At 41.2% G+C, this 27688-nt stretch overlaps 1 protein-coding gene and 1 non-coding gene across 7 annotated transcripts in view; one reads left to right on the top strand and one right to left on the bottom strand.

Moving 5' to 3' along the window:
- LOC124183578 (sodium/calcium exchanger 1) overlaps positions 1 to 27688 on the bottom strand; it is a 1216563-nt gene that overhangs the window by 476169 nt on the left and 712706 nt on the right. The gene's annotated exons all lie outside the window — the stretch shown is intronic.
- Positions 13543 to 13731, top strand: LOC124184101. Its single transcript, XR_006871129.1, has one exon. It is a non-coding gene; the product is annotated as a U2 spliceosomal RNA (small nuclear RNA).

Genomic DNA, 27688 nt, shown 5'->3' with positions numbered 1-27688 from the left:
GACTGCTAACAAATTTATGTCCGGGAAAATGGCAATTCATGCAAAACCTCTCGTCCCAGACTTTGTCGCCACGAAACTGTACGGCTCACCGTACTTATGTCACGTACACCGTCTGTATACATATTTATAAATATATATCATTACTAAGCTTAGCGGCGCAGTTGACCATTGAAACGTCAGCGTTCCCGTGCTCGCCGGATCCCGGGTACAACAAACACCGGGATGAGGCGAGCGCTAGACATCACGCGCTTCGAGGATTATCTTCGCGAGGCGAGCCTTTATTTCAAATTTGCAACGTTGACGGAAACCTTGCTCGCTGTCCGACGCTCCAAGGGGTGTCGTACGACCGAGCGAAGTCAGTCTCGTCGGAGACAGAATAAAATCAACATCTACGGAAATCGGACTCCTTCAGAAATTATCGCGTGAAGAGTCTATCAGTCTTTTCGCATCACTGACGAATAGAGCGAATTTCCTCTAATTCCATACGAGGTCGCCTAAGCATCTCGCGTCGCGATATCAGTCTTCGAAGCTAGATATTAAGTTGTTGCAATTTGTGCCATGAACTCATAGAGCCGTGTAGTTTAATTTGTAAGTGTGTTACGAGTGTGCCATTGTATGAGTGAACCATCGTTTGGATTTGTACGAGCGAGAGCGAGGTTGGAATAACCCACCGAATAGTAAGTCAACGCATGAGTGTGTACAATTTAGAATAAGAATATTTCTGTAATGCTTGCTTCCTCGACCAATATTTTCATTTGTTATCTTCACTCGAAATTTCATTAAAGCTTTGCATCCCGTCAAAATTCACCAATAATATTAATAATAAATCCTTCTACCCAATTCCCAGGATCGCTCTGTACAGGACGATCACCGACTAATCCACCGAAAAAATGAATATAAACTTGTACGCTACTCGTAGAGGGTTAATTAGTCGCGTGCGAGACCGCGCCGCACGTGACACTTACATCGCTGGCCGATCAGCTGAGATGGCCGTGATTCGTACCTCGCACGGGTTGCTTTGGCAAGGCTGGTTTCGCTGGAGTCGGGTTTCCGTCGCTTCGCTCCACGCCGCTTGACTTGTCCTTCTCGGCTGATATCGCCACTGCCTTTATTAGCTTTTCCTCGAGGATCTTTACCTTGACCGCTAGCAGCTTCCGCAGCTTCTCCATGCTCTGCACCATCGTCTGTTCTACTCCCGGTTCGGCGATTGCGGCTAATCCTGTCGCACCCCGGGTCGCCTCGGGTTTCGTTCGGCACGCCATTTCGCTAATGAAGGATCCCTTTGGCGCGGGCGGGGGACTATACTCGCGAGACAACGTGAGATTTCGTTCTCTCTTGGTCGCGAGGTAGATCAACACGCTCCAATTCCGAATTTCCCTCCTCCTTAGGACTTCGTGGATTTCGGGAATCAGGTTTTTAAACGCTAAATCTAGCTGCTGCTCCATTGTATACGGATGTGGCATCCATCTCGATAGTCCGCGAATGCACGCTAGATACTCTGTCACCGATTCCGCCGGTTGCTGTGTCCGAGACCTAGCCTGATCCTCCACGTGATCTCCAACTGTCCCGTCACCGAACCATCATCGCAATGCCGCGCGAAACTTGTCGTACGTCACCCAACTATCCCTTTTGCATCCCAACCATTCTAGCGCTACGCCCGAGAAAATCATCGTGAGCGAACTTAATATGTCGGCTTCGCTCAATTCCGACAATTCCCGAACAGTTCACCGTGACCGCGATTCCATACCCGGATCCTGGGTCCATGCCGGCATAGCAGCGGTTGCCATACTGCGGGGGACTGACGCGGGATCGATCGGTAGCGACCGGAATTCGACCCGTGGTGCGGACGTTTCCGCCAATAGCTACGTTAAATTGATCATAGTCTGTTCGATTCCGCGTCGCTGCCCTAGAATTGGAGCGGCGATGATCTTTTTATGTGTAATAAATTAAATAGGCAGATAACAGTGAATATTAGAAATGTCATTATTTTGGCCTTATCACCTGTCGATAGAAAAAAATTTCGTTGTTATTTCTGATGTACGAAATAATAAAAGTGATCAAATAGAGTGTTCTCACCTACCTGCTGCGTTTCTTCCAACCACCCAACATTTGAACAGATTTCTCATTTTAGTCGAATACAGCCAATTTTCAAAGAGCATTAGCATCAAGTTTCGCGCGCCGCAGACTCAATAATAAATGATTTTCGACAGAATACCTCGACTGTTTGAGATAGTAACCTCCAAAATTCGTATGACCAACATCGCCGCCAGAAACAGAGTTTGACAGCTGAAACTCGCGGTGGCCAGCCTGCCCGGACAGCCGATGAAACTCGCGCATGCGCATTGACTGTATAGTTTCTAGAGATTGTCTCGGTATATGTATTGAGTGATAATTTCTATCCTTAGTCACGATTGGTTTACAACTTGTGACGGGTTTGAGTCCGCACTAAATATGTGGAAGGGAGGAACAATTAGAGACGGGGCGAGAGAGTCAAGACTGGGTGGATAGGTAAAACTTAGTGGGTGTATTTTGGGGAGCATAGATGTATTGAGATCGGTGGGGAGTCGACTTAAAACTATAAAAGATATATATGAAGTGGTTATAGACATCGGATGTGGCTGATCACGCCTCAGCCCTTAGCGTTACTTAATTCTAGCTTAAAGGTACGCGCTCGGGGGGGGGGGGGGGGGGGGTGGGGGCGGTGTAGGGCGACGGGGAGTGTGAGGGAGGAAGGGTCGGTATTGCGGGGGGAGGAATGGGGGGAGGTGCAGATCGGCTGTAGCTCGCAGGCTAACCTGGTGTCGTCGGTCGGTGTGTTTGGGTGGCTGTGTGGGGGGGACGTCCCGCTTCTCGCTTCGTTCTCCTTCTCTCTCTCTCTCTCTCTCTCTCTCTCTCTCTCTCTCTCTCTCTCTGTCTGTCTCTCTCTCTCTCTCTCTTGGATCGGTGAGTACCTGTCTGGTTAAGGGATCGTCTCAGTGTGAAATTTTCAAAAAATTGTTGTTTTTTTTGCATTATCGTATAGTATACACTGTTCTAAACATTCTCTCAAATTTTTAAATCGAAATTCAAATTATTACGGTCGCTACAGCGTTTCTTGTAGAAAGGGAACGGGTTTTCTACCTGCGCGAGTACTAAGGTGCTTAGGTTCTATAACCTTGCAGAATAAACTGTCCAAGCATTTCAGTTCGTTTTTAACATCCACCACGGATAGACGTACGAGAGAAACCCCCAAGAAAAAAATGAAGACCTGGCATCGCCGATTGATCGTAAGTAAACGATTTATATAAACTTTTCCAACTTCAATCTTTAAACGCGTTTTTCTCAGAATGGTGTTTTTCAAAACGGTTTCCACTCTCAAAGGAAGAGTTTTAAAGATATCTAGTTCCAATTTCGGGAGAACATTTTAAACGTCATTCTTTATCGCGCTATGGAAGCTTTTTTTTTTTTTGAAAACTTCCTATTTTTTTTACGAAAAACTATCGAAAAAAAGGGCCACATTCGACACTTTCTGTTCAAACCGCCGCCATTTTGTCAAATTTGAAAAAAGAAAAAAAACCGTCCATAGCGCGATAGCGACTTTCCTACAGATCAATAATCTTTTTGAAATTTTTTTTTCAGATCAAAATTGCGGCCGTCATCGTGGAAACCGTGCAGCACCTTTTTTTTTCACGTGAAATTACAACAATTTATACAACAATGATGCACTCAATAAATAAACTTTAAAAAAATCATTTTGTATTCTTCATAAACCTATTTATTCATGAAAAAAAACCGGACCGATTAGTTTATTTGAACATTAAAAAAAAAATTCGCGAAAATCAGTGATTTTTCGGAGGGTCACACTGAGACGATCCCTTAACTTTCTGTTGCTCTCCCGTTCTGCCCATTTTCTGCTGTTCCCTGCCCGTTTTTCGGGCTCTGCTTCCAGGTTTTTTTCCTCCCCCGTTGCTCACGCAAAATTTGAGCTAAAAATCGTCGTTGCTCTCTCTTTTGAGCTACGGGATGAGGCAATAAACTGAAGACTGGTATCCTATAACCTAAAATTATTGACTGGAACGACTTGGCAGTTAACGGACGGACGATTTGCTGTTTACAACTCCTACGCTACCTTCCCTCTTCCCATTGGACGACCGCTAGGAAATTTCTCTCAAATAATACTCTGAAGCTGGAATTAATCTTAAGTACCTGTTTACGTCAATGCTTGGTTCCCGTGTGCTTCAGCGTGTGCGTGTCTACTGTGAGTTCGATTTATGCGGTGTGTTAGTATCTACACGACCTTTTACTGTGTTCTGTGACATTTCTCTCAGCTGGTATTCTTGTTGCTTCTCATTACACCAAATCGGTTGCATGTCTGACACTTGCTTTAAGTGTAAACGGCTTGTAGCCGGTGAAAAACTCAGGTGTCTAGACTGCTCAAAAAGTTTTCATCCAGGGTGTTATAGATACTATACGAGTGGTAGAAACTCTAGTCCCTGTTGTTATAAAAATCTTGGTAACAAGCCATCGAGTAGTACTCAAAATATCAGAGAGCAGTTGAATTGTATTGTTGATACACCAGTCATGTGTCAATCGGGCAGAACTCTTGACTCGACAGCAGCTCTTCTAAACAAAAATGTAGATACACTTAATGCTTTTATCAACTGTCAAAATACATTTAACTCTAATATGGCATCTAAGCTTAATGTTATCGAAAATATTGTTAAAACTGTGAGTGATCAAGGTGACAGAATAGCACAATTAGAGGCCAGCAACGTGTTACTTAATAGGGAAATTGATTCTTTACGAGATTCATTAACCAATACACCTGTCAACTCCTCTGCCCAGATCACCATTGCTGGTATACCATTCACAGTTACTGATAATCCATTAGAAGTCGTTACTAAAGTTCTGACTGTGCTCGGTGTTCCTGAACTCGCTTCTGACATACTCGACATTCGTCTAATCACCCGCAGAGCTCCTTCGAGCCAAAATCCTGAGCGGGTTAACACTAGTGAGGCATCAAAATCATTTATTGTCTTCTTTAAATCCTCACAGATCAGTAGCCATATTATAAGGAAAAAGCGTTTGCACGGCGTATTAGCGGTTAGTGATGTTTTTGCATGTGATAAGCGTGGCAATATTTTTGTCAACGAGTTTCTTCACCCAAACACTTATAATTTGTTGCGCAAAACTAAAAAGATCGCTTCTGACAGAAATTGGAAATATGTATGGTCTAGGGAGGGTCAGATCTACGCACGTAAGCAAAATGGATCTCAGCCTATTCGCATCACCTCTGAAGCTGATCTAGACAAATTAGGTTGACTAAATCATGTACGGAACTCTCGAAAAGCAGTGAGATTGCATGATAGTGCTACGTCCTTGAAAATCTGTCAATTTAATGCAAACTCGTTATTGGGCCACATTGACTACATCAAATCATATCTTAGCGAACATTTTTATCACGTTATTTCTATATCTGAAACATGGCTCAAGCCTGAAATTTCTAATGATCTTGTTAAGATTCCGAACTATTTTATTATTCGTCATGATAGAATAGGAAAGGGATGTGGAGGTGTTGCGTGTTATATTCATGAGTCATTGAAAGCCAATCTATTAGCAGCTTCACCCTGTTTGTATTCTAATCAACCTGAGTTTCTCCTGCTTGACATACACTATCCTAACCAGGACTCTATATTATTCACGTCCATGTACAGGCCACCCAAAAGTAAACTATTCACTGACTATATAAACACTTTCTGCGAGTTTAGTCATTCCTTCAAAAATGTCATAATTGCTGGTGATCTGAATTGTGATCTTTTGTCTAACTCTGTTGAATCTAGATATCTTAGTGAGATGGTTTCTTCTCTATCATGGTTGAATCCCAAGCGACGCATCATACATCCACGCCTGATACGCTTATTGATGTCATAATTATTGATAGTAGTGACAAAAACGTTGCCTTCACAAAGTCTGAAACACCATTTATTGCAGGGCATGACCTTCTTGAACTCTCGTATGCCTTTATTACACCGCAGAATCCTGACCAAATGACAGTTCGCCGCAACTTCAAGAATTTTGACGTTAGTGCATTCAATACAACTGTGGAATTATCTCTTGTTAAGATAGTAGAGCGTGTACCCACAAATTCCTCAATCTCTGATGATATTAACGTGTTTCTTAAGGCCTTAGAAGGTATCTTACTTTTAGCTCTTGGCATTCATGCTCCTTTCAAGAATTTTATTGTACGCAAGCCTATTGCACCATGGCTCACACCAGAATTAAAATTGCGTATTAGAAAACGCAACGCCCTTTATAAACAAGCAAAAAGGGCTAATGGCCTATTAGGGTATGCAATTTATCGGAAATTCAGAGACGAGTTGACGTCTGAGTTGAAACGTGTGAAAAGTGAGTACAACTTTACTAGACTAGCCAATGTTAACAATGTTAACAAACTGTGGAAGGAGCTTGCGACCCTTGGACTAGTTAAAACATCGTCAACCTCCCCTCTTAATTTTTTCACGCCTGATCAACTGAACTCTTATTATTCCTCAATCTCTAGTTCCTTACCAGCTTGTTCTAAAGGTGAATTGCAGTCAATTAAAAGCCATGTTGATATCTCGAATCATCTGTTTCAGTTTGAGCATGTAACGGAGAATGATGTACTCCGGTTAATTATGTCCTATATCTCTAATTCTCATTCGACTGGACCTGACGGTATTCGGTCTTTCATTATTAAAAATGCAGCTCCATTGCTGGTTCCTTTCTTACAGAAATTGTTCAATTCTTGCTCTGACAACTCGTTCTTTCCGGCGAGTTGGCAACGATCATTTATTAGACCTTTGTCAAAACAAAATACACCTTTGTCTCCTTCGGATACTCGACCAATTGCGAACGTGTGCGAACTCTCCAAAATCTATGAAAAGATTGCTCATAATCAGATCATTAAATATCTTACTTACTATAATATTTTGGATTCTCGCCAATCAGGGTATCGCACAGCTCACAGTACACAGACAGCCTTGCTTCGCCTTTGCCATGACATTAGAAAGTCTGCTGATGATGGACGTGTCACTATTTTAGTTCTCTTTGACTTCAGCAAAGCCTTTGACACGATCTCTCATTCCATTCTGCTGAAAAAGCTCTGTGACATTGGTTTTTCTGAATCGTCTCTGAGCTGGGTTTACTCCTATCTCACTGGTAGAACTCAGACTGTCATAGATAAGACAAATATTTCGAACTGGCTTCCTATCACATCCGGTGTTCCACAAGGCTCTGTATTAGGACCCTTATTGTTTTCTATCTTCATCAACGACATAGGTGCTTCTCTCAAGTATTCCGACCACATAGTGTTTGCTGATGATACTCAAATCTACTTGAGCTATCACCGGTCAGAGCTCAATGTAGGGTTAGCTAAGATACTATATGATATCAACCAGATATCTGAGTATTCGAATGAAAATAGCCTTAAATTAAATTTAGCGAAGTCTTCTGTTATGATTTGTGATAGTGGAGCAAACGTTCAGTCCGTCGATTTTAAACTATTGCCGGTCATGGCAATTAATCAGACCTCTATACCTTATGTACTAGAGGCTCGTAATCTGGGAGTTATATTGCAAGCAAATCTTTCTTGGGCTAGTCATGTAACAACAATATCTCGCAAAGTGAATTTCACACTTCACAGATTAAAATATCACAAGAACTCGCTGTCAACTGAACTTCGCATAAAATTAGTCTCTACTCTAATTTTTCCTTTACTCGACTATTGTTGTGTTGTTTATAATGATTTGTCAAACGAGCTTGACTTAAAACTTCAGCGATTAGTAAACAGTGCGATACGATTCATTTTTGATCTACGTGGTGATGTACATATCACCCCGTATCGATTACGGTTGAAGTGGTTGTCAGTCTCAAACAGGAGGAAGTACTTTGTAGCTATAGTTACTTATAATATTCTGCATAACCATGCCCCGTCGTACTTACATGAACTATTTCCCTTACATCATGATTATACTCGTCATTCGTCACGTCTGGGCATGGCTAATACTTTTCATATTCCGCTACATAGAACTTGCATTTACCGCAACTCCTTCCATCTCACTGCTGTTTACCTATGGCATTCTCTTCCTCCTGACATTACTTCCTCGTCCTCATGTGCTGTTTTCAAGGCTAAGTACTTCTTATCTAATGAGGTTTCTGCCCTAGCTAGCCCGATTAATTAACCTATCTTTATACTACCCAAGTTATAGTATTGCGTAGTGCTAGTTTATTTTGTTTTATTTTATTTTGCTTATTTGATTGTGTTTTTCATTTAATCTACTCACTTTACTTTATTCTAACTAAAATTTATTATTTTATATTTTATATTATATTATATTATATTTTATTTTATTTTATTTTATTTTATTTTATTTTATTTTATTTTATTGTATATTATTTTATATATTATTTTATTTTATTTAATTTTATTTTACTTTTATACTTGTGTATATTATTAATATTTTATACGTAGTTTTTCTCTTGCCCCAAAGTATTCTAGGGCATAATAAAATATCTATCTATCTATCTATCTATCTCCCTCTCTCTCTTTCTCCCTCTCCCTCTCCCTCTCCCTCACCCTCTCCCTCTCCCTCTCCCTCCCCCCCTCCCCCTCCCCCTCCCCCTCTCCCTCTCCCTCTCCCTCTCCCTCTCCCTCTCCCTCTCCCTCTCCCTCTCCCTCTCCCTCTCCCTCTCCCTCTCCCTCTCCCTCTCTCTTTCTCTCTCTCTCTCCCTCTCTTTCTCGGGTGCTCGTGCCGGGTGACTCGGTTACGTCGTTCCTTTATGCGAGACTCAGTCTTACTGCTGGCTGGCGCTCGGCTCAGCCGAGCGTCGGTGGGCTTCGGGTAGCTTCGGGTGTTTCCCGACGGGCCGGGACTCACCCGTTCGGCTCTTCCCCGCGGGTTTGGGGTTTGTTGTGACTTGCACTCTAGGTGCAACGTCACAAACTCAATTGTGTTTCCTGAAGAATATAAGTTTTTTATTCACGATTGTAACAACTTTATAGACCAACTTAAACTAGATAAATATTCTTACCTGTAAGAATATAGGAAACGACATTAAAAGTTATCATATTCCCATTATTTCTACCTTACAGTTTTTGATGTATATTCACACTTCAGTGCCTATTATTGAACTGACCACACTCGTCGTTTAGGTCAACGTGACAGTGTTTCGATATGTTTCAAGTGGCCTTGTTTATTTACTCATCTAACTGGCGCGAACCGACGAAATTTCAAATAAGCGAAGTAATACTGTAGTATTACTTTAGATACATATGTCGGAGTTAATAATGGAGAATAGAGGTGATCGAGAGAGTCACCCATAATTCTGATTTCTTTTTTCTTTTATTCGTACAAAAAAAATAATACTACTGTAGCAGCGGGTAGGTGTGTGGGGATTTCGAGACGCTCTCGGTCCTTCTCGCTCGAGCCTCTGACTATCACTACTCTCTCGTGTCTCAACTTCCCCAAGGTAAACTTTTAGGATTAAAGTCAGGTACCTTACCCCCCCCCCCCCCCCCCGCTACATTACAAGGATCGGAATTTAATATCAAATACTCGCGTGATCTAAATCAAAACAAAAGTAGTAGGACAGTTACGAGCGTCAAGCGCTTAGGCTATCGGCTTCTTGCGCCGACATGTATGTATATACATCTCTCGATATTATAAACATATCTCGCCCCAGCCGCCGTGTCAGAAATCCAGCGTATCAGCCCTTATACGTATATGTCCTCAGATCTTGACAGATTTAGCCTCGAACACACGTATATGCCCTCAGATCTTGACAGATTCAACATCGAACCCCACATATATATACCCTAATACCTCTACAGATTCTCTTCACTCTCCTTCACTCTCTTCCTTGCCCCAGCCATTCCATCCGCAACACCCGGCCCTCATTCAACCCTTCACCCTTTGATCTTCGAGCTTAAACTTTCGACCTTCAATCTTCGACTTTCGACCTTCGATTTTCGATCTTCGAACTTTGACCTTTGTCTTTGACTTTCGACCTTCGACCTTCGATTTTCGACCTTCGACCTTTGCAACGGTTGTGGCTATATGGCTATGAAGATTTAACCTTTCATTTCACGTATATACCATTGTATCTGGAAAGACTCAGTCCTTCACCCTACGTCTATGCCTTTATAGCTATAAAGATTCAACCCTCTACCTTACCTATACATATATGTGTCAAGATTTAACCCTTTACCCTAAGTATAGTATTCCGCAACACCTATGAAGACTTGACCCTTCACCTTCTGGATATACATCCATCTACATATCGCTCAACAACCGATTGATAATTTAATATATTTTAACGAGGTAGAAGATGTACTACCGCCCGTCTTACCTGTTGACCCGTCTCACGTGACTTGCTGGCCTAATTAGCGATCGCACAGGACAAGGAGAGGATCACGTGGCAGCGACGCGCCGAAAATCGGCCGGGGTTGCGAGAAGCATTACTCGACCCGGCACACTTTTCGTCTAGTGCCTATATTGCGTGGACGTGCTTTCGCTCACCAACCCATCAACGCCCGAAATGACACTTTTCATATAGTCATGTTTGACCGATTGCCAACAATGCTAGGATAATGGGATTATAATAAAAATTGGTACCCGACTATTTTCAAGGGTGCTCTTTCAGAATATCGATGTTATAAGCCATGAAAATTGGATTTTATATGGAAAATTTGCAATTAAAAAAAAAACGGCGAAATTTCGATATAATTTTTTTGAAAAACTATTTATGTCGAACCTTTGTTACGTCCTCCAGACTTCATATTCCTTTCCCACACTCTCAGTTACCTTACGCTCTGTAGTCTGCCCTTATCGTCGGCGAGTCAGCAGATTCTTCTCTAACTTGCGGCTAGCTTGCCTCCTACATCCCGCTAAACTCGTAGATCCATCCTAGCGCTCAAGCAAGACACATATCCCTCTGAAGCAAAACCATACCCTTTTCCTCGACGGACTCCTTTGCGTTGACCGAAATCACCAACAACTACTTGATAATAATAAACAATCTTATACTTCAAACCGTTTACCTTCCGTTAAAACCGATTCCTTTTTACTCTATTCACTTCCTGCATTGGGAGTAGTAGCACGCGAGTGCATAGTCGACGTCAACGGACCCTATAATAGCCAAATAACACCTTGGCTGGGCGTGGAGTAAGCTTCGATTACCGCTCATCGGAGTCCACCCCGTAACACCTTTATAATACGCAAATCAGACTCTTTTCTGCAAAAATCGTGGAATTTTCATGTGTACTTTAAAAACCTATTGGTAAGGAATTTTTTTTATCAATTATTTTCAAAGTAGTGGCTCGAAATGGGTAAAATTTTATGTCAAAAACAAATAATGGTTTTATGCTTGATTTCTCGAGCTAATTGTTATATCTTGGGTTCAACTTTGGATATAAACTTGATTCAGTGTTTGAATATCAAAAATTATGGAAATTTTGAAAATTAAAAATGGTGGATTCAAGATGGCGGATGAAATCATTGAAAAAACGTTATTTGGTGCAAAAACTTTGTTCCTAGGGTTTTCGGGGTCGCTGATTACAAATCTGAGGTCAGATTTGAAAAAATACAAATTGGGGATTCAATATGGCGGACAAAAAATCAATATCACATGGACTGGATTTGCCACTTTGTATTTTGTGAAAACTGACCTAGATCCGTAATCAGGGATCCCCAAAAAACCCTGGGAGCGATTGTTTTGCGCAGGATCGTACAATTTTGATTTTTTGTCCGCCATAATTGAATCCACCATTTTGTATTTTTTCACATCTGACCTCAGATTTGTAATCAGCGACCCCGAAAATCCTAGAAACAAAGTTTTTCCGCCAAATAACTTTTTTTCAATGATTTCGTCCGCCATCCTCAATCCGCCATTTTTAATTATCAAAATTTCCATAATTTTAGAAATTCAAACACTGAACTAAGGTTATATCCAAAGTTGAACCCAAGATATAACAATTAGCTCGAGAAATCAAGCAAGAAACCATTATTTGATTTTTACGTAAAATTTCACCCTTTTCGAGCCGCTATTTTGAAAATAATTGATAAAAAAAAATTCCTAACCAATAGATTTTTGAAGTACAGATGAAAATTCTATGATTTTTGCAGAAAAGAGTCTGATTTGAGTATTATAAAGGTTCGATATAAATAGTTTTTCAAAAAAACTACACCGAAATTTCGCTTTCTTTTTTTTTAATCGCCAATTTTCCATAGAAAATCTAATTTTCATGGCTCTAACCTCGATATTCTGAAAGAGCACCCTCGAAAATAGTTGGGTACCAAACTTTATCAAAATCCCATAGTACGAGCGTTGTTGGCAATCGGTCAAACATGATTATATGAAAAGTGTCATTTCCAGCGTTTAATGGGTTAATAGTTTATCTTCATCGCATCTCCTATAACCTGTTCTTTCTTTTGTTTCAAGTGTTCTCCACTTTATCTTCTTTTTACGTAAGTGAGGTTTCCTGTGTTATATTGTGAAGCCCGAATTTATTTGCATCGTATCGTGTGTGTGTCTTTTCCGTATATTTTTTTTTTTTTGTTTTCATCTCTTCTCGCAGCTTGGGCTGCGTGAGTCACGTGGACTCGCCAATTACCTTATTCCTCATCTTATACCGCAAATATCTTCGCGACTATTTAGTTTAATTATTCAATTTGTAGTTACTATTGCTTCCTTTCTTAAATTTCCTTCGCTTATGTAATACGGCTGAATCGCAGCGTGTTACTATCGCTTTGCTTATGCTTCAATAGTAATTATTTAACTTTTTTTTAAATCTTTTTTCATATAATTACCTGCTTTATTTGGAGGGCTTACCTATTGTTCTTTGAAGTGATCGGGGAATTAATCAGCTTATAAATTCTCTCAGGTTGTTTTATTCGTATCATCTCATCTCTATCGTTCACTGTAATTTCTGTTATTTTGTCTATATTGTTTCTCATTTGATTACAAGTTGCCTTAGTACGGAATATCTTTGAGTAATTATCGTCGTAAATATACTGCGTGTGCAATCTACTATCGCTGCGCGCTGTAACAAGTCGTTTTTGGAATCTTGAGTATTGCGGCGTACTGAATAACATCTTTCTATTCAGTTCTCGTCTCTATTATCCCCGTCACGTACTTTGTCCGTAGTGCCTCTCGCTTGAAATACATCACGTTATAAAATCTTTCTTATAATTTCTTTTATTAATACAATAAGAATATTTGTCTCTTTTCTATATCTTACCGTTATTTCTTTTACATCTATCGCATATATCTGAAGCTGGATACTACGTATTTCTTTATATTTTCTATCATAATATTTGAGTCCTGAATATTCACTTCGAGTACCTTGTTTCTTTGCATTTGTAACTCTCTGCTGTAATTTTGATATTCTCTGATTGACTTGTATTTCTTGCTTCCTTTTGTCAATTATAGTAATTCGTGATTTCTTTATTATTTGTAATATTTTCTGCTTTACCTAAAAATTATCCTGACTGTCCTTCTTCACTGTAATTAATACTATTTATATCCTTCGCTTCTTGGCTCATTGAGCTAAGATCAAAGTTTCGGCTCTCATCAACTTAACATCTGATACGCTCCCCATCGGGGATCCAGAATATTAAACTGGTTTTTGGAAGGTGGCGGAGTCTCTAGGACTTGCTCCGGCTCTGCCACAGATCAACCCTATAGTGCGCTGCCATAGGGAACGTCCCACTTAATAATTCATACAATTAACACCGTCACCTTTCAGGAATCAGTAATATAAATATCAGTAATGGCTTTGTTTTTATTTCCTTTGATTTGTTTTTCTAAGTGTTGTAATGTGGCACTTTTGATGCTTGAGACACGGAGCTTCTTGAACCCTGGGCGGAACCAAAATCTAGGGGTTCCTAAGATTGGCTCGCGAAAACTTTGTAAAAGAGCGCCAGGACTAGAGTCACGCATCCGAAACAACGAGAGGGGACAGTTTAGCGAATAGCGGAAGATATTTCAGGTTTTTTGTTTATTTTTCGAGCTACAACGGCATCAGGCAGGCAGTCGGCACCAAATTCGGAGGAATTACGGGGTGGCAGACTGGCGACGATTGCGAAGAAAGGATGTCGCGGCTGCGGAGGGAGAACCAATGAAGATCCCCCCGTCGCGGGAATCCAAGGTGGACGCGATTTCCGCTGGCGGCCGGCGCGCCGCAGCCACTTCCCCTTCACTCTGCCAACAATTAACTAGCGAACTCGTGACGGACCGACTAGCGACAAAGGAGCACCAAGCTCAGCACCAAGACGTCATGGAGCTGCGCGGAGGACGAGATTGCGATTTAACGTCAAGTTCTGCGCCGCAATGCTCTTAAAGGTGCACGTCGAGTTGCGCAATCGACGAAATCGATGACGGGTCGATTATTGCGTATTCTTGTGGGTATGACGTCACATATGGGATGGCGTATCGAGATCCGTATTGCGGCAGGTCGTAGGTTTTTGAAACCACCCTAGTTCTAGCGGTCGTGCTAGATAGTCACGTTTTGGCAGTTGCGCGAAGTCTGGGAGCTGCATAAATATCGCGAGAGGATGGAGAGGGTGTTGCGAGGATGTAGAAGGTGAGCGCTGTTTCTATCCTCGCGATTGAATTTCGAGAATAATTGCGAAAAGGCTTGCCGAACAACGGATAGCCGTTTTGGATTTGCGTTGTAGAGAAGTACTCGAAATTCGTTTGCCGATTCTTTTGCTTGATGACCGTAGCCTGAGTGCGCGTGATAGAGTAGAGTAAATTTTGAGCCATTCAGAAAGTTGAGTAGAGTCACGAGTTTTAGTTGAGTCTCTCTCGTTTTCGAAATTGAGTACAGCTGAATTCCACTATACCTGGTCGAGTCGCTTTATCGGGTTTTTCAGTGTAGCCTCTCGAGTAAGTCGCGAATGGCCAAAATGGAGTGTTCGAAGTAGCGAATAACGTCTTCGAGGATTTCGAGAAGCTTTGATTTTGGTTGGGTTGCGATAGCGATTAGTTGAAGTTACGCTTAGTTGAGCTTGCGATCAGTCAAGTTTTCGTTCAGTTGAGATGGTGTTTAATTGAGTTGCGTTACCTTGAGATTGCATTTAGTTGAGATTACGTTTAGTTGTGCTTGCGCTAAGTTGAGTTTTCGTTTATTTAAGATAGTGTTTAGTTGAGTTGAGTAGCGGTTCAGATAAGAAGTTCGCGTTACGGAATCTTAGTTGCGTCTGCATTATGTTGTCGTGTATAAATCTGTTGGGCTGAGTTTCACATATGGTTGAGCTCCGTGGATGCTGTTTAGTTGCGATAAGTAAGAATTGAGATTCATGTTATTTCAAGTTGTTCTCGAAAAGGTTGAGCAGGAGGTATACATTTTTCTATTATTAAACAGGTTGTATATTTTGACTTCATTCAATAACAAGGATGGTTGATCTTCTACTAGCAACCAGCTGATTTTACAGTCTCTTCGCGGGACTTTCTCGCCGTTCGATATCGAAAAGTACACTGCCGTCCTCTCTTTCGCTTGGGCCTGAGCCCGCTTACTATTGCGAGCATCTTTTCGAGAACAAATAAAAAGATGTCGCCACTTGTCCCTTTTGGGCAAGTGACTTGTACAGTTTGATGTCGTAACATTTATCATATTACAACAGTTGTCAAGGTTGGATGTAAGGCAGCTCGAGGTAACGTCGAGGCTCCGAGTGGGGTGAGATCTCGGGTGAGATTAGTAGCAATACAAGGAGAGTTCTACTTACAGATTCCTGTTACTGACACTTACCGACATCCTCCCCAGACTCAAACCCTTCTCCGCGATAACGTCACAGTCTGCCGTACCGACTTAAGGTCAAAAACGTGCAACCTTACCGACTATTGTATCAGTCGACGGTCAAAATCGCACTGCTTTATCGACGATTTTTATCAGTCGAAGTTCAGAACAGTGCTGTTTTACCAACAATCTTGACGACTGAAGGTCAAAGTCTCTATGATGTGCTTGCCTGCCAAAGGCAGAGGGTGCAGCAGGGGGCGTAAACTTTCTCACTGACCTGAATGTCGGTTACCCGTCCCACATTTTTTTCCTGCAATAGGACCGCTGATGTGTAACGTCAACCACCTCAAATTCTTTTCCCACAATGGGACTGCTGATGTGTAACATCAACCACCCCACATTCTTTTCCCACGTCATCAACCACGCGACATTTCAAAATTGATGGTCTGAGAATTGTTTTTTACCAACGTGAATGCCGATACGTCATCATCCACGTGACGTTCTATTTGGCTTGTAATTGTAATGTAAACTCTACGATAAATTTTGTAGGGTTTCAGTCAAGGTCAGAGTGCAAGGTCAACCGATAGCTGCGGTAGTATACATTCAGAGCGATGGATCTGCGGTGTTGGGTGACCATCGCTCTGGGTATGCAAATCATAACTGTGTACAGCTCGGCCAAGGATTGAGAGCAAAGTTGAATGCCACTTAAGCTTTGTATTGAAAAAAAATTCCCTCCTAAGAGCTCAGGTAAAGATGTAAAATTGAGTCATGAGTATCCTTTGAAAAACAGTTTTATTGAGTACAATTTCCAGGATATGGTTGAAATCACTTTACAGCGATAGTACAGTCATTTTATTCAACAGGATCCTAACCATTGTTGAAAGGTCTGCGAAAGCCTTGTATGCCAACGATAAGTTCCATCTTTAAATTGTGCGAGATGGTAGAAACGGATCATCTTTTATACTTACTTTTTCACCCCACCACTGAGCGGGTTGTATTCGACAATACGATCGTGAACAATCAAGCAATACGCCGATGTTTCAGCGGGAAAATTGGCTTAGGCTTCAAATTCAAGACGGATGTCGACAGGTCCGACTTCAAAGATTCGTTTGTATTGAACAGTCGATAACGAATAAGGGGACGTCTCGAAGGAATTCACTCTTTGTCAACAACGGCTCGGGGTTCTTGTCGTAGTAGGTAGCTTGGAAGTTTGCGTACATCTCGTACAGGAGCGCGTACAGATGATGGCTCATGTTCAGGTTCAGGTTAGTGTACGGATAAGATTTAGAGTTTGAAAATAGCTCAACGTCCGTGACATTGCAATGATCGAAATGATTTGCGTTTTTGCCGGTCTTGTTCTTTCGACTTGTTTGGAAACCCGAAATGACGGATCGAGGTTTTTCAAGCTGAGTGGGAGTTTTCTCAGTTCAAACGTGTTTCGATGTTGTGGGAAGTAAGGGATATTCGTACAATTCCCAACTGCGGAAGCTCATTGAAATGAAATTTAGTAGGTCAACTTTCTTCTGATCCATGAGTTTCAAATACGGTATTAGCCATTCCACTGCGTTGATCGTGATTTTGAATTCCTCCTCTTGAGTCTGCATGATTGCGTTGACGTCAGTTTTTGATCTCGTCAGAATTAACTCATGTTTAGCGTTGACAACGATCTTGCGGTAGTCTTCGGTGAAACCCAAGATCATGCGGAGCGGTATCAGTACGTCAAAATTACCCTCGGCATCGGTTAATTTTTTCTTCTCTTCTACATCAAGCCATCCAGCGTTTTCCATCAGCCAAGTCTGAACAGGGTGCAGGGAAGCGTAACTCTTCATGAGACTAGTCAAGCCAACGTTCATGCTTCTATCAATTTCAACTGCATTAATTTCCTAGCAAATTTCTTCAAACGAATGACAGATCGCGTCGTTTACGAGCTGTGTGTTCACATTAGCTGTTCCATCAGGTTTGAGGAGTCGTCCATGAATGTGTACCGAACTTTTGCTGAGTAATATGCATAAATCCTGATGCTGAACGGTGATTCGAATTTCATGGCTGTTGTTGAAAGTTGACGAGGCGTAAGGTTTGTAGCGTGAATCTCGTAATGCGCAACGGATTTGTCAAAGACGACTGGTGTTCGAATGTTCAAGGGAACGGGACAGGGGCCAACGTAAGGATTGCCAGTAAATACTTTGCTGGATCCTTTATTTTAATAGGCACGTGATATGAGAGGGAGAGCACAGTTATGGATATGCCTCGTAGGACTGGCTCCTACGAACTGATGTTTGTGCTTGCAAGAGCTGTCCATATACCAACTTACAACAATTTCTTCCTCCATGGTACGTAGCAGATGATGAAACAGCAAAATCGGATTTTTAGGTGTCGGAAATTCCTCTTTCAAAACGTGTCAGTTTCAGACCCCGAGCTACCAGGAACTCCACGTTTTGAGGTGTTAACCGTTCGAGAATCGATCGATGACTAACTTGATCAGGGCATGCCGACTTACTGATATACCCACTCTTTGACAGTCTGTTGTATACAATTCCCATTCTTAATTGCGATTTGATATGAGGTCTCACAGTGATAACCTCTCCACGAAAATTAACCAGGTCACTGTCTTGATCTACTAACCGGAGCTGAACATGATCTATGGTCCTGACGGTGATCGGAGGATGAATGACGTGCGACAATACTTTAACAATCTTATATCCTGGTGGGACACTCGGGAAAAACTCGTGAATAGTGTGTACTTTATGTCCATTGACGTAGGCGCCCGTTGTAATGCTGTACTCAACTCGCAACGCGTTGACGTTGAGTATAGTTACAGGCACGGCTGATTCGTGAATCTTATCAACTCACAAAACACGTAGTTTGAATCCCATAAGTTAAGCAATGGAATCATTCGATTCAAAGTCAATCGTGTGGTTGCATGTGGTTTCGCTGCGTGATGTATTATTGTTGGGTTTGATGCTGGCCTTATATCTGCATTTTTCAGCTCGTTTTGAAGATACTTTTCCATGTCCTCGATCTCATAGTTGCCGCTTGGTATGGTGATACCTTTATTAGCTACGTAAATTTCATTGTGACCAACATCAACGTAGGGAATCGAATTCAAGGTTAACAATTCTATCAGCTCAATCGCGTAACTTTCATCACGAGCAAGTTCGATCGGTGGGGAATATAGTGCCTCGAGAATCGAAATGTTCCCTTAAATTGTTCACGTTAATGAATCATCCATGACTGCGAGTGATAGACTGACTCTGATAAATCATGTACCATGTTTACATAGCTCAACACTCAGAAATTTCAGACACAAGTGTCCGCATGCAATTGTATCATAATCCTGGTACCTTTCATGATTGTATTTAACACCACCAACGCCGAGGTATTTTATGAGGTCTGAGGGTGGTTGAAAGTTACCGAAACTGTCAAAGTAATCAATATTATTGTCTCGTTTCTTGTATGACCCAGTGTGTTCCCGGACCGTCTTTGTCATCAATGTTGATGATACCTGACTCGGTTTTTAGTGGACCGTTTTTGGGCATTTCGTTTCGCATGAAAACACCGTGGAAATGCGGAACCTCAAAAATTTTCGCATATTTCAACAAGGCCCAATCAGTCAACACTCGATGTGGTAGCATCGCATCTAGTTTTTTGAAAGATGAAGACCAACACCTGTTTCATACGGTTCCATGTAAAGCCCTTTACCCATCGCGATAGCTTCTATAGTTTCGTTGTGTCGTTTGACCTTTTTCAGTTCTCGTTTAGCAGCACTTGCATCGTTCACAGCTCTTGCTATACCTGCTGCACCACCGACTAACGTGCCTGTGGCACTCAGTCCAGCGAAAATACGAATGAGAAACGGTAGAAAACCACCGATTTTTGAAGGTACTGGTAGAACGTGAGGTGTTCGCACTGTACCTTCACCACGCGTTTCTTCAACAGCGTTTTCAGCCTCTGTTCGCACATCGCGCGTCGTATCTGTCTCGCGCGCTATATTAATCCTCGAGCGTGTGCGAGTGTGCATGAGTGTAAACGTGTGTTTGCTGGAAAGGAGAGCTTCTAGCAGAGAGAGCGTGAGCAGATCGTTTCGACTTGTGAAACTATGCGAATAGCATTACCTCGGCCACTGTGCCTCTTCAATTGTGACATCAATGAATAGTTATTTCTACAAGACGTCTCGTCCTTATCTCGCAACCCAGTGCATGAACTATCATCATCTCCATAGATAAATGGCCCCCTTCAGCGCAGATTCGATAGATACTACAGCATCGTTGCTTGGAACCATAGAAAAATTTGCAGCATTCATAATTTTTCTCAAGGTCGCACTTTTTGATTTCAAATTTCCCATTCCAAGTTTGAATTTCACTTTGATTGAATTAGCTATTGCCCAAGCCGCTGCTTTTTTACCCAGATTAGCGTCCGGCGCGAAAACCCGTTTCCAAGCTTTTCGAGCCAACACCCTATCAACCTCGTTTCTAACTTCGAGATTTTCACGATTCTGCGAGTGAGCAATGTCGCGATCCTTGCAAGTTTCGCCGAGAAGATGGATTCCCGGATCACCCCGCGCGAGTCTCTTTGTTAATTTTACACTAAGCCCACAGTTCTGATAACTAGGTACATGTCATTCGACTGAAAGGCTGTTGATGATTTTATTCACCAGTTCCTTGCCACTATATTGCCGCCTGCTGCTTCGTTCACCTTTATACACGATCATGTACGTGCGTTGACTGCAGAAAAGTGCTTCCAAAACGAGATACTTATAGCAAATCCGATCAGTCATGTCCGAGATGCGGTTTGAGAAACAACCGACTAAGCTTGAATAATAATGAATTTCGACAAACTTTCAGAGCGAAATGTCAAAAGGCACAAACGGCACGGTGAATTACGCCCGAATAATGTACGTGCAATATTCTGTGGACCATCGAATTGTGGTGAAACTAATGCGCTGCTCGCAGTTATAACCCATCCCAACGGACTGAGATTTAAGAATATCTATATCCACTCAAAATCCCTCAATCAACCGAGATACTAATTGTTGAAGCGGTTGTTGGACAATGTTGAGAATATTGAGTATTTTGCGTGAACAGAGCGTGAGCAAGTAATTACACCGTAAGTAGCACGACCCAACTCAATAATCGTATTTGACGATGTAGCATGCGAGAAGCAGAACGATATAAAAGCCTACTTTTGCGTGGGTAGACATCAAGACGTTGACTGTTTCTATATCTGTCAGACGTACGCGCGTATTCCCAAACATCTCGTGCGCGACAACGTGAACTTACTCGTGTTATTCAAACAAGACGACATGAACCAAAGACACGTATACAACGACCATTTTAACACCAATATGTCTTACACAGAGTTTGAAAGTGTGTGCTCTGCATACTGGAACGGTGAAAAGTACGGGTTTCTGGTGATCGACAAAGACAGTGAGCTCAACGGAGGACAATACAGGAAGGGATCTGATTCTTTTGTTAGCCTGGTGAAGAAATGAAAACTAACGTTTCCAAGCAAGAGACGCAGTAGTGTTGTAGACTCAGTTGCCTCAACATGCAGAGCTCTGAAATTTCCAAGCGAAAAAATGTCCTACATCGAATCGCTCAAGCAAGTGCTGCAATCCGTCGAAAACACAGATTGCTCCAGTTGGGCAAGGAACGTACGGCTCAGAAATTTCTGAGTCAATTGAGTGACGTTTTCAAACCAGTGGTGACTCCGTTGCAAGAACTGGTGAATGTTACAAAAGATACTAAACCTGTAAGACAAGAGGTGGAAGAAATTAAAGAAGAAATAAAGCATATGAAAAATGAAACGAAAAATAAAACTGTCTCAGAAATAGACGATTCCTTCGCTTTGGCAGAAGGTGAAACAATCATAGAAACACGGGTCGAGGAAATGGAGGATGAGTATTTTGGACTGATGAGAGATGTAAAGACGCAAAGTGAATTGTACAACGTGTACGGTGTACTCAACCTCTCAAACGAACTAATGATTGGTGATTCGTTGATATCTTTTGAGAGTGACTACATTCGTATTGGTAATACGCTTCTCCCAAAAACAAAGGGTTTGCTGGAAGTTTTGTCAAAACAGAAGCCTGACGGGTCTTATGTGAGCGCCAGAGATCGGAAAAGTTTTGAAAACATAATCCTCGCAACGAACGCGCATGAAAAGTACTACTCATCCGATTGGGCTGTTCCAAACGATAACAGTTGACAAATTCACAACTGTTATTACTGAATTGGTGCATCATTTCCCATCACCTCGGCGAAAAGGTAAAGCTCTACTTCCGCAAGCTATGATCACTCGACAAAGTGTTCAAACGGAATACGGTTTCTGGGATGATCCAAACGAGTTAGTGAAGCGTCTTCGTTTACCCATGGTATCTCAGGCAGCAAGAATTCCGAGTTACAATAACGAAATAATCTGCATTAACGAAAAATTACGCGAAGCAGGAATCATTCATCAAGCATCTTGTATCGGTTTTGCATTCATTACCGAGATGATCGTACAGGTGTTCGGACGGCATCTGGATAAAAACACAGCTGCGAGCACTCGCGGTCCTCCGGGTGTCGGATTTCAAATACCAGCGGACTGGCATTACGATATACAGAACAAGTAATTGTGCAATGTCGCATATCCCGCAGAGCCGAACAATGCTGTAACTTTAAAAATCTTAAGACGAAATTCCAACGTGCTGTAAAAACAAATCGACAACCTCGATCAAATGATCAAAGCTTTGGAGAACACCACAGAGAAAGCCTTGGATACCTTTTACACGGACTTTTAAACAGGCAGAGACCTGTCGATTCGGAACGCTGAAATCATTTCCAAATTGGACACCAGATTAAGAGCGTTGGAATATGAACGAGAAAAAGGAAACACTGGTGACGGAACTGCATAAGCCTGTACGCAGGAATTACCCGCGTCGACGTGAAGACGTACCCGGCAACGACGAGACCTGGCTGGCGGATCTTGTTGATATGATGTGAGGCGCTGGACAAAACAAAGGCTACAAGTACATGCACACAGTTATTGATATCTATTCAAAGTACGCGTGGGCTATACCGATAAAGAGCAAGTCTGGAGATGCTGTGACGAAGGCAATGGAATCTGGGCATGACCACAGACGGGTACAGGAAAAATTACACATCGACAGAGGAACGAAATTTTACAACTCGAAATGTGAATCTCTTAGGTCACGCTATGGAATCAAACTTTACTTCACGTACAGTAATGTGAAGGCTTTGATCTGCGAAAGCTTCAATCGCACGCTCAAAAGTCAAATGTGGAAACGGTTCAGTATGCAAGGAAGCTACAAGTGGCTCGATATCTTATCTGATTTGGTTTCGGCTTACAACAACGCCAATCACCGAACCATAGGAATGAAACCAACTGATGTCACCATTGAGAACGAAAGGTTGGTATTATTTCAGGCGTACGAAGAGCTTCGAGCGAAACCTATCCAACCGGCCAAGTTCGAAACTGGTGACAAAGTTCGAATCAGCAAATTCAAAAACGTCTTTGAGAATGGTTACACTCCCAATTAGACAACGGAGATATTCACAATAAGCCCAGTGGAAAGAACTTATCCTGTGACGTACAAGCTCAAAGACTATCAAGATCAACCTATCTCTGGTGATTTCTATGAACAGGAGCTCCTTAAGGTTGAACATCCAGACATCTATCTTGTGGAGAAGGTGCTTAAGAAGTGTGATAAAAAATGATACGTCAAGTGGTTAGGTTTTGACAACATACACAACAGTTGGATAAATGAATCTTATATGTAACATTGGATAAACGAAACTTTTTCCTAAATATGTGCTTTGTTGAAAATTAGTTATAGTTTCTGTAGCTTGAGACCCTTGGGGTAAGGAACAAACGAGATAACACAACACGGTGAATTATTCGTGAAATGAAAAGATTGCGTTTATTAATGTATGATAACGGAAACTGATATACATGAGTGTATCATGGTGCAAATACATGCAGACTGGAAGAAGGTGGAAATCCACAGACCAAAGTCCAGAATCAGAACAAAAACATATCTTACGTATTAACGTCTCATTCTAATTTTACTATCGACTAGCTCGATCCTTCGTCTATATCCACACACAGAAACGGCGCCAATATTTGTATATTCTCAACATGCCTTTATTTTCACACCTTAAAGTGCCGCTGACCTGGCATGTCCTATATATATTTCGTGACGTCAGAAGCGGGGAAATCGCCCGCACAAATCCTGATAAAACGGGGGTATGAATCTGACTGGGAAAATTTTTAAAAGATAGCTTAAATAAAATTGCACGTCTGTATCTCAGTCACTACTATCGCAGATCACTGATAACGTCTAATGAAAATAATGATGAACTCAATAAAATCACGTCGCGTCAAACATGGCCGATCTGGCTAGCGACTTGTTGAATATTCACCGCTTGTACGATATCAGAATTTATTTCACTTTTGCCAGGGAGATACCGACATACAAAAACACACACGTAATCCGGGAAAACGTATAGCACCATTCAGTTTTCTGTAAATATGGCACGATTTGTGCGGGAGATTTTCAGGTGACAGGAGCCCGTTCTGATGCACGACAAGTCTGTAACTTAGTTCAACGTTGAACCTCCAGAAGCGCTGTAGTCGACAGCAGCGGTACCAGATGGTAACACCACATGGTAATACGCACACGTCCTATGTTTCTGCTAAAGCAACAATCTGCAGTACCGACGAGAGCATAGGCTTTTAGGTGGATACGAAAAAATGTACAACTCACTCAGAATAACCGCTAGATTTTGAAATTTGTGCATATTATAAGGCATCGTTTGGGAATGATAACATCAGTTCACAATCGCGGTAACTATTCGTAATAGCATGTAGCCCGAGTGTATGTGAACGGGGCATTCCATGCAAAACCGACCAACCCGTGACCCCGATCAATTTTAATTCTATTGAAAATTTTACACTTTCTTTTACCTGCCAAAAGCAGTCTGTGTAAAATATTTTAGATGTTTGTCTCAACCTATCCAAACTCCATAAATTTTACAAAATTTCGCACAACTTTTTTTTAAATGCTCATGATTTTTCCAAAACCCAATATTAAAATATTATACTGTTTCTTTTCTCGTTTTGAGTCGTAGTTCCGGAAAGAAAATTATACTTTTTTATTTTAATGAAGGGTTTTGGGGCATTCTACGTCGCGTACGCACCACTTAAGTCTGCCTTCTTCCGTCGATTTGATAGAAAATCATTAACAAAAACGAAAATACCTATCCATTAATTCCCGTTTGTCGAAAAGGCAGATATGAATGGCGAATAATTGACAAAGAATGCCTCATATACGCTCCGGATATCCCTATCTAATAGTAGCATCAGTGTCCGCAAAATTGTCATACTTACAGATTATTGACCGAAAGATTAGATGCGGCAGTAAAATAAATACTGAAATTGCAGGAAACACGCATGTATAGGCGTGAGGGTTTGGGGTTGAGATCAACAATTGTGCTTTTGAACAGACCATTATTTATTTATTTATAGCAAATTTGGGGGGGGGGGGGGGGGGGCGGTTGACAATCGTCCAAGCCCGTTTTAAAGATTACCCTCATATATACGCGAAATTGTTTCTGAACCGAATATGTTTAACAATACTAGAAATCCATCCCGCAAAAAATCTTTGTCATTGTACATACATACAATTACTGCATACAAAGGTTCAAGATTCGTGGCAAATATTTTACAGGGCCGATCCTTGTTACAATTCTGATGAAGATTTGCTTGCCAATTTTTTCTGTTTTTAATTCTCAACAAATAAGGATTTCATACTTTATTTGCTTCGTTTCATTTGTCAATTACGCCTAGTTCCGAATGATGCTACCAAATGTTTTTTTTACATGAGACGAATTACCTGAAAGTTACTCATTAGGTGGAAATCGTTATAAAACTACACACCGTGACTTCTCGTAGATGGTATACGCTACGGATACGCTAGTGAGTTTTGGGTTAGTTTCTGCATCGCATACGACCTACGAAAAGTCGGGGTATGTGTTACTGCTGTACATCAAAGTCCGGCACTATCCTATAAGATTTCACAGAAATTTGGAACTCTCGCAGGGATCAACTTCTTCGAATTCCTAGTACTATCCCTCACACGCCACTGTTCCCACTATCCGCGCGGCCGTCACTTCTGCGTTTCCTCGCGTACCGTCCACATCCACTTTTCGCGTGCACTAATTTGCCGTGTCACAAGTTCTAATCACGTGCAAATTTTCACGCGGCTAGTGTGTATACATATATTTGTTACAAACAACAATAATCTTGTGAGTGCAACAATAGATAAGTTACGTCACACAGCTGAACCGAAATAAGGTTAAATCTGACGCGCCGATGAACGAATCGTTCGTTGAAATGGTAAGTGTTTTATACTGCAAATTTCTGTTATGCAATTATAGATATCATTTACAAAAATCCTGCCAAATCTGCACTTGCTATGCAGGGTGATTCATAATTCACAGCAAATACTTGACAGGGCGAATCCTTGTCAAAATTGGAGTCGAAAGTTCTTAAGAAATTTTTCGGGAAAACGGCTTTTTTCATTCGAAGAAACGGAAATTTAATTTTTTCGGATTTCTTTTTCGATCAACCTTTTTATTTCTTGGATCATCATCAGAATTGATATCGAAATTCCCCGGTTGATTTGTAAATAATTTGTACGAAAATTTTTTTTTCACAGCTGTTTCGGGGGGGTCACTGGGAGTGTCAATTCATAATGGCGACCAAATCATGCTTATGCGTATATTCGAAAAATGGTTTTCCAGGTTAAAATGGTTTTTCTTGAATAACTCGGCCGGTTTTGATTTTACAGGAAAACCATGACAACAAAAGTTGTATAAATTTTGACTCTCTACAAGTTTAGTTCCTACAGTTTTTCTTCTAGGATCAAGATTTTTGGAATTAAACCTGAAAAAAGCGACAAATTCGCAATATTTCCATTATCTCGTTTATTTTGAGCTTAATGGTATAAATGAATGGCAACAAACTTGTTGAGAATCAAATTCTGAACAACTTAGGTTCCCGCCTTTTTTTTCCAAAAATTGATACTTTTGGAATTTAACCCGAAAAGGAAGAATTCTCCGTCAACTCGGCCATTTTGTTTTCAACCATCTCAGATCTGCCCCATAATTGGTTACACCAAAGTACTACTAAAAGGTACTCTGTGTAAATTCATTTACATTTCCAATTCATTATTTGAGAAATTGCCGTTTTTTTTTCAAATGAATATACATCACCGTTCATAAGTATGGAAACACTCGCCCTAGAGTGTTCTCATTGTACTCATGATGCTCATTGTATTTCTACGAAAATGTATACCGATGAGGAGTGAGGAGGGACTTCCAGCATTTTCTTAGTAAAGAAAAAAAAATGTAGAAAACAAATCGTCTCGTTTACGTTTGCTTCGAAAGAGTGGTGTTCGAAAGATCGTCGTTTTGTTGACATTTGTTGCGATCGTCGTTTTGTTATACATTTTTTAAAATATTGAGTAACCAAATTGTGTACGTATTTCAAATTTTTTTTTTCACTGTTCTCTTCATATATTATATAATCATTTTAATTTTTCGTTAGGAGTGTGCAGAACATAAGAATTGCTGAATGCTTCGTTGCAACTACCACAATTTTATCGGAGCCTAGATTCGAATGCTCGGAGAGTTCAATTATTGTAATCGTACGGTAATTTTCTTTTCCGATAATTGGAGAAATTTACACGTGTTGACATATACCCTGAATACGATGCAAATATGCGAGAAATTTCAAATCTTAAGGAAAATAAATATCACGACTGTTATTATTTCATCATATAAACCATGAAAAGTCAGTTGGGTTTTAATTTAGGTTCTTGAGTCAGAAATATCATCCTGACAAAAAATGACCGCGTATATTCCAAAACAATGA

This window comes from Neodiprion fabricii, chromosome 5 (assembly GCF_021155785.1).
Source record: "Neodiprion fabricii isolate iyNeoFabr1 chromosome 5, iyNeoFabr1.1, whole genome shotgun sequence".
Lineage (NCBI taxonomy): Eukaryota > Metazoa > Arthropoda > Insecta > Hymenoptera > Diprionidae > Neodiprion > Neodiprion fabricii.
This window is presented reverse-complemented; position numbering and strand designations above follow the sequence as displayed.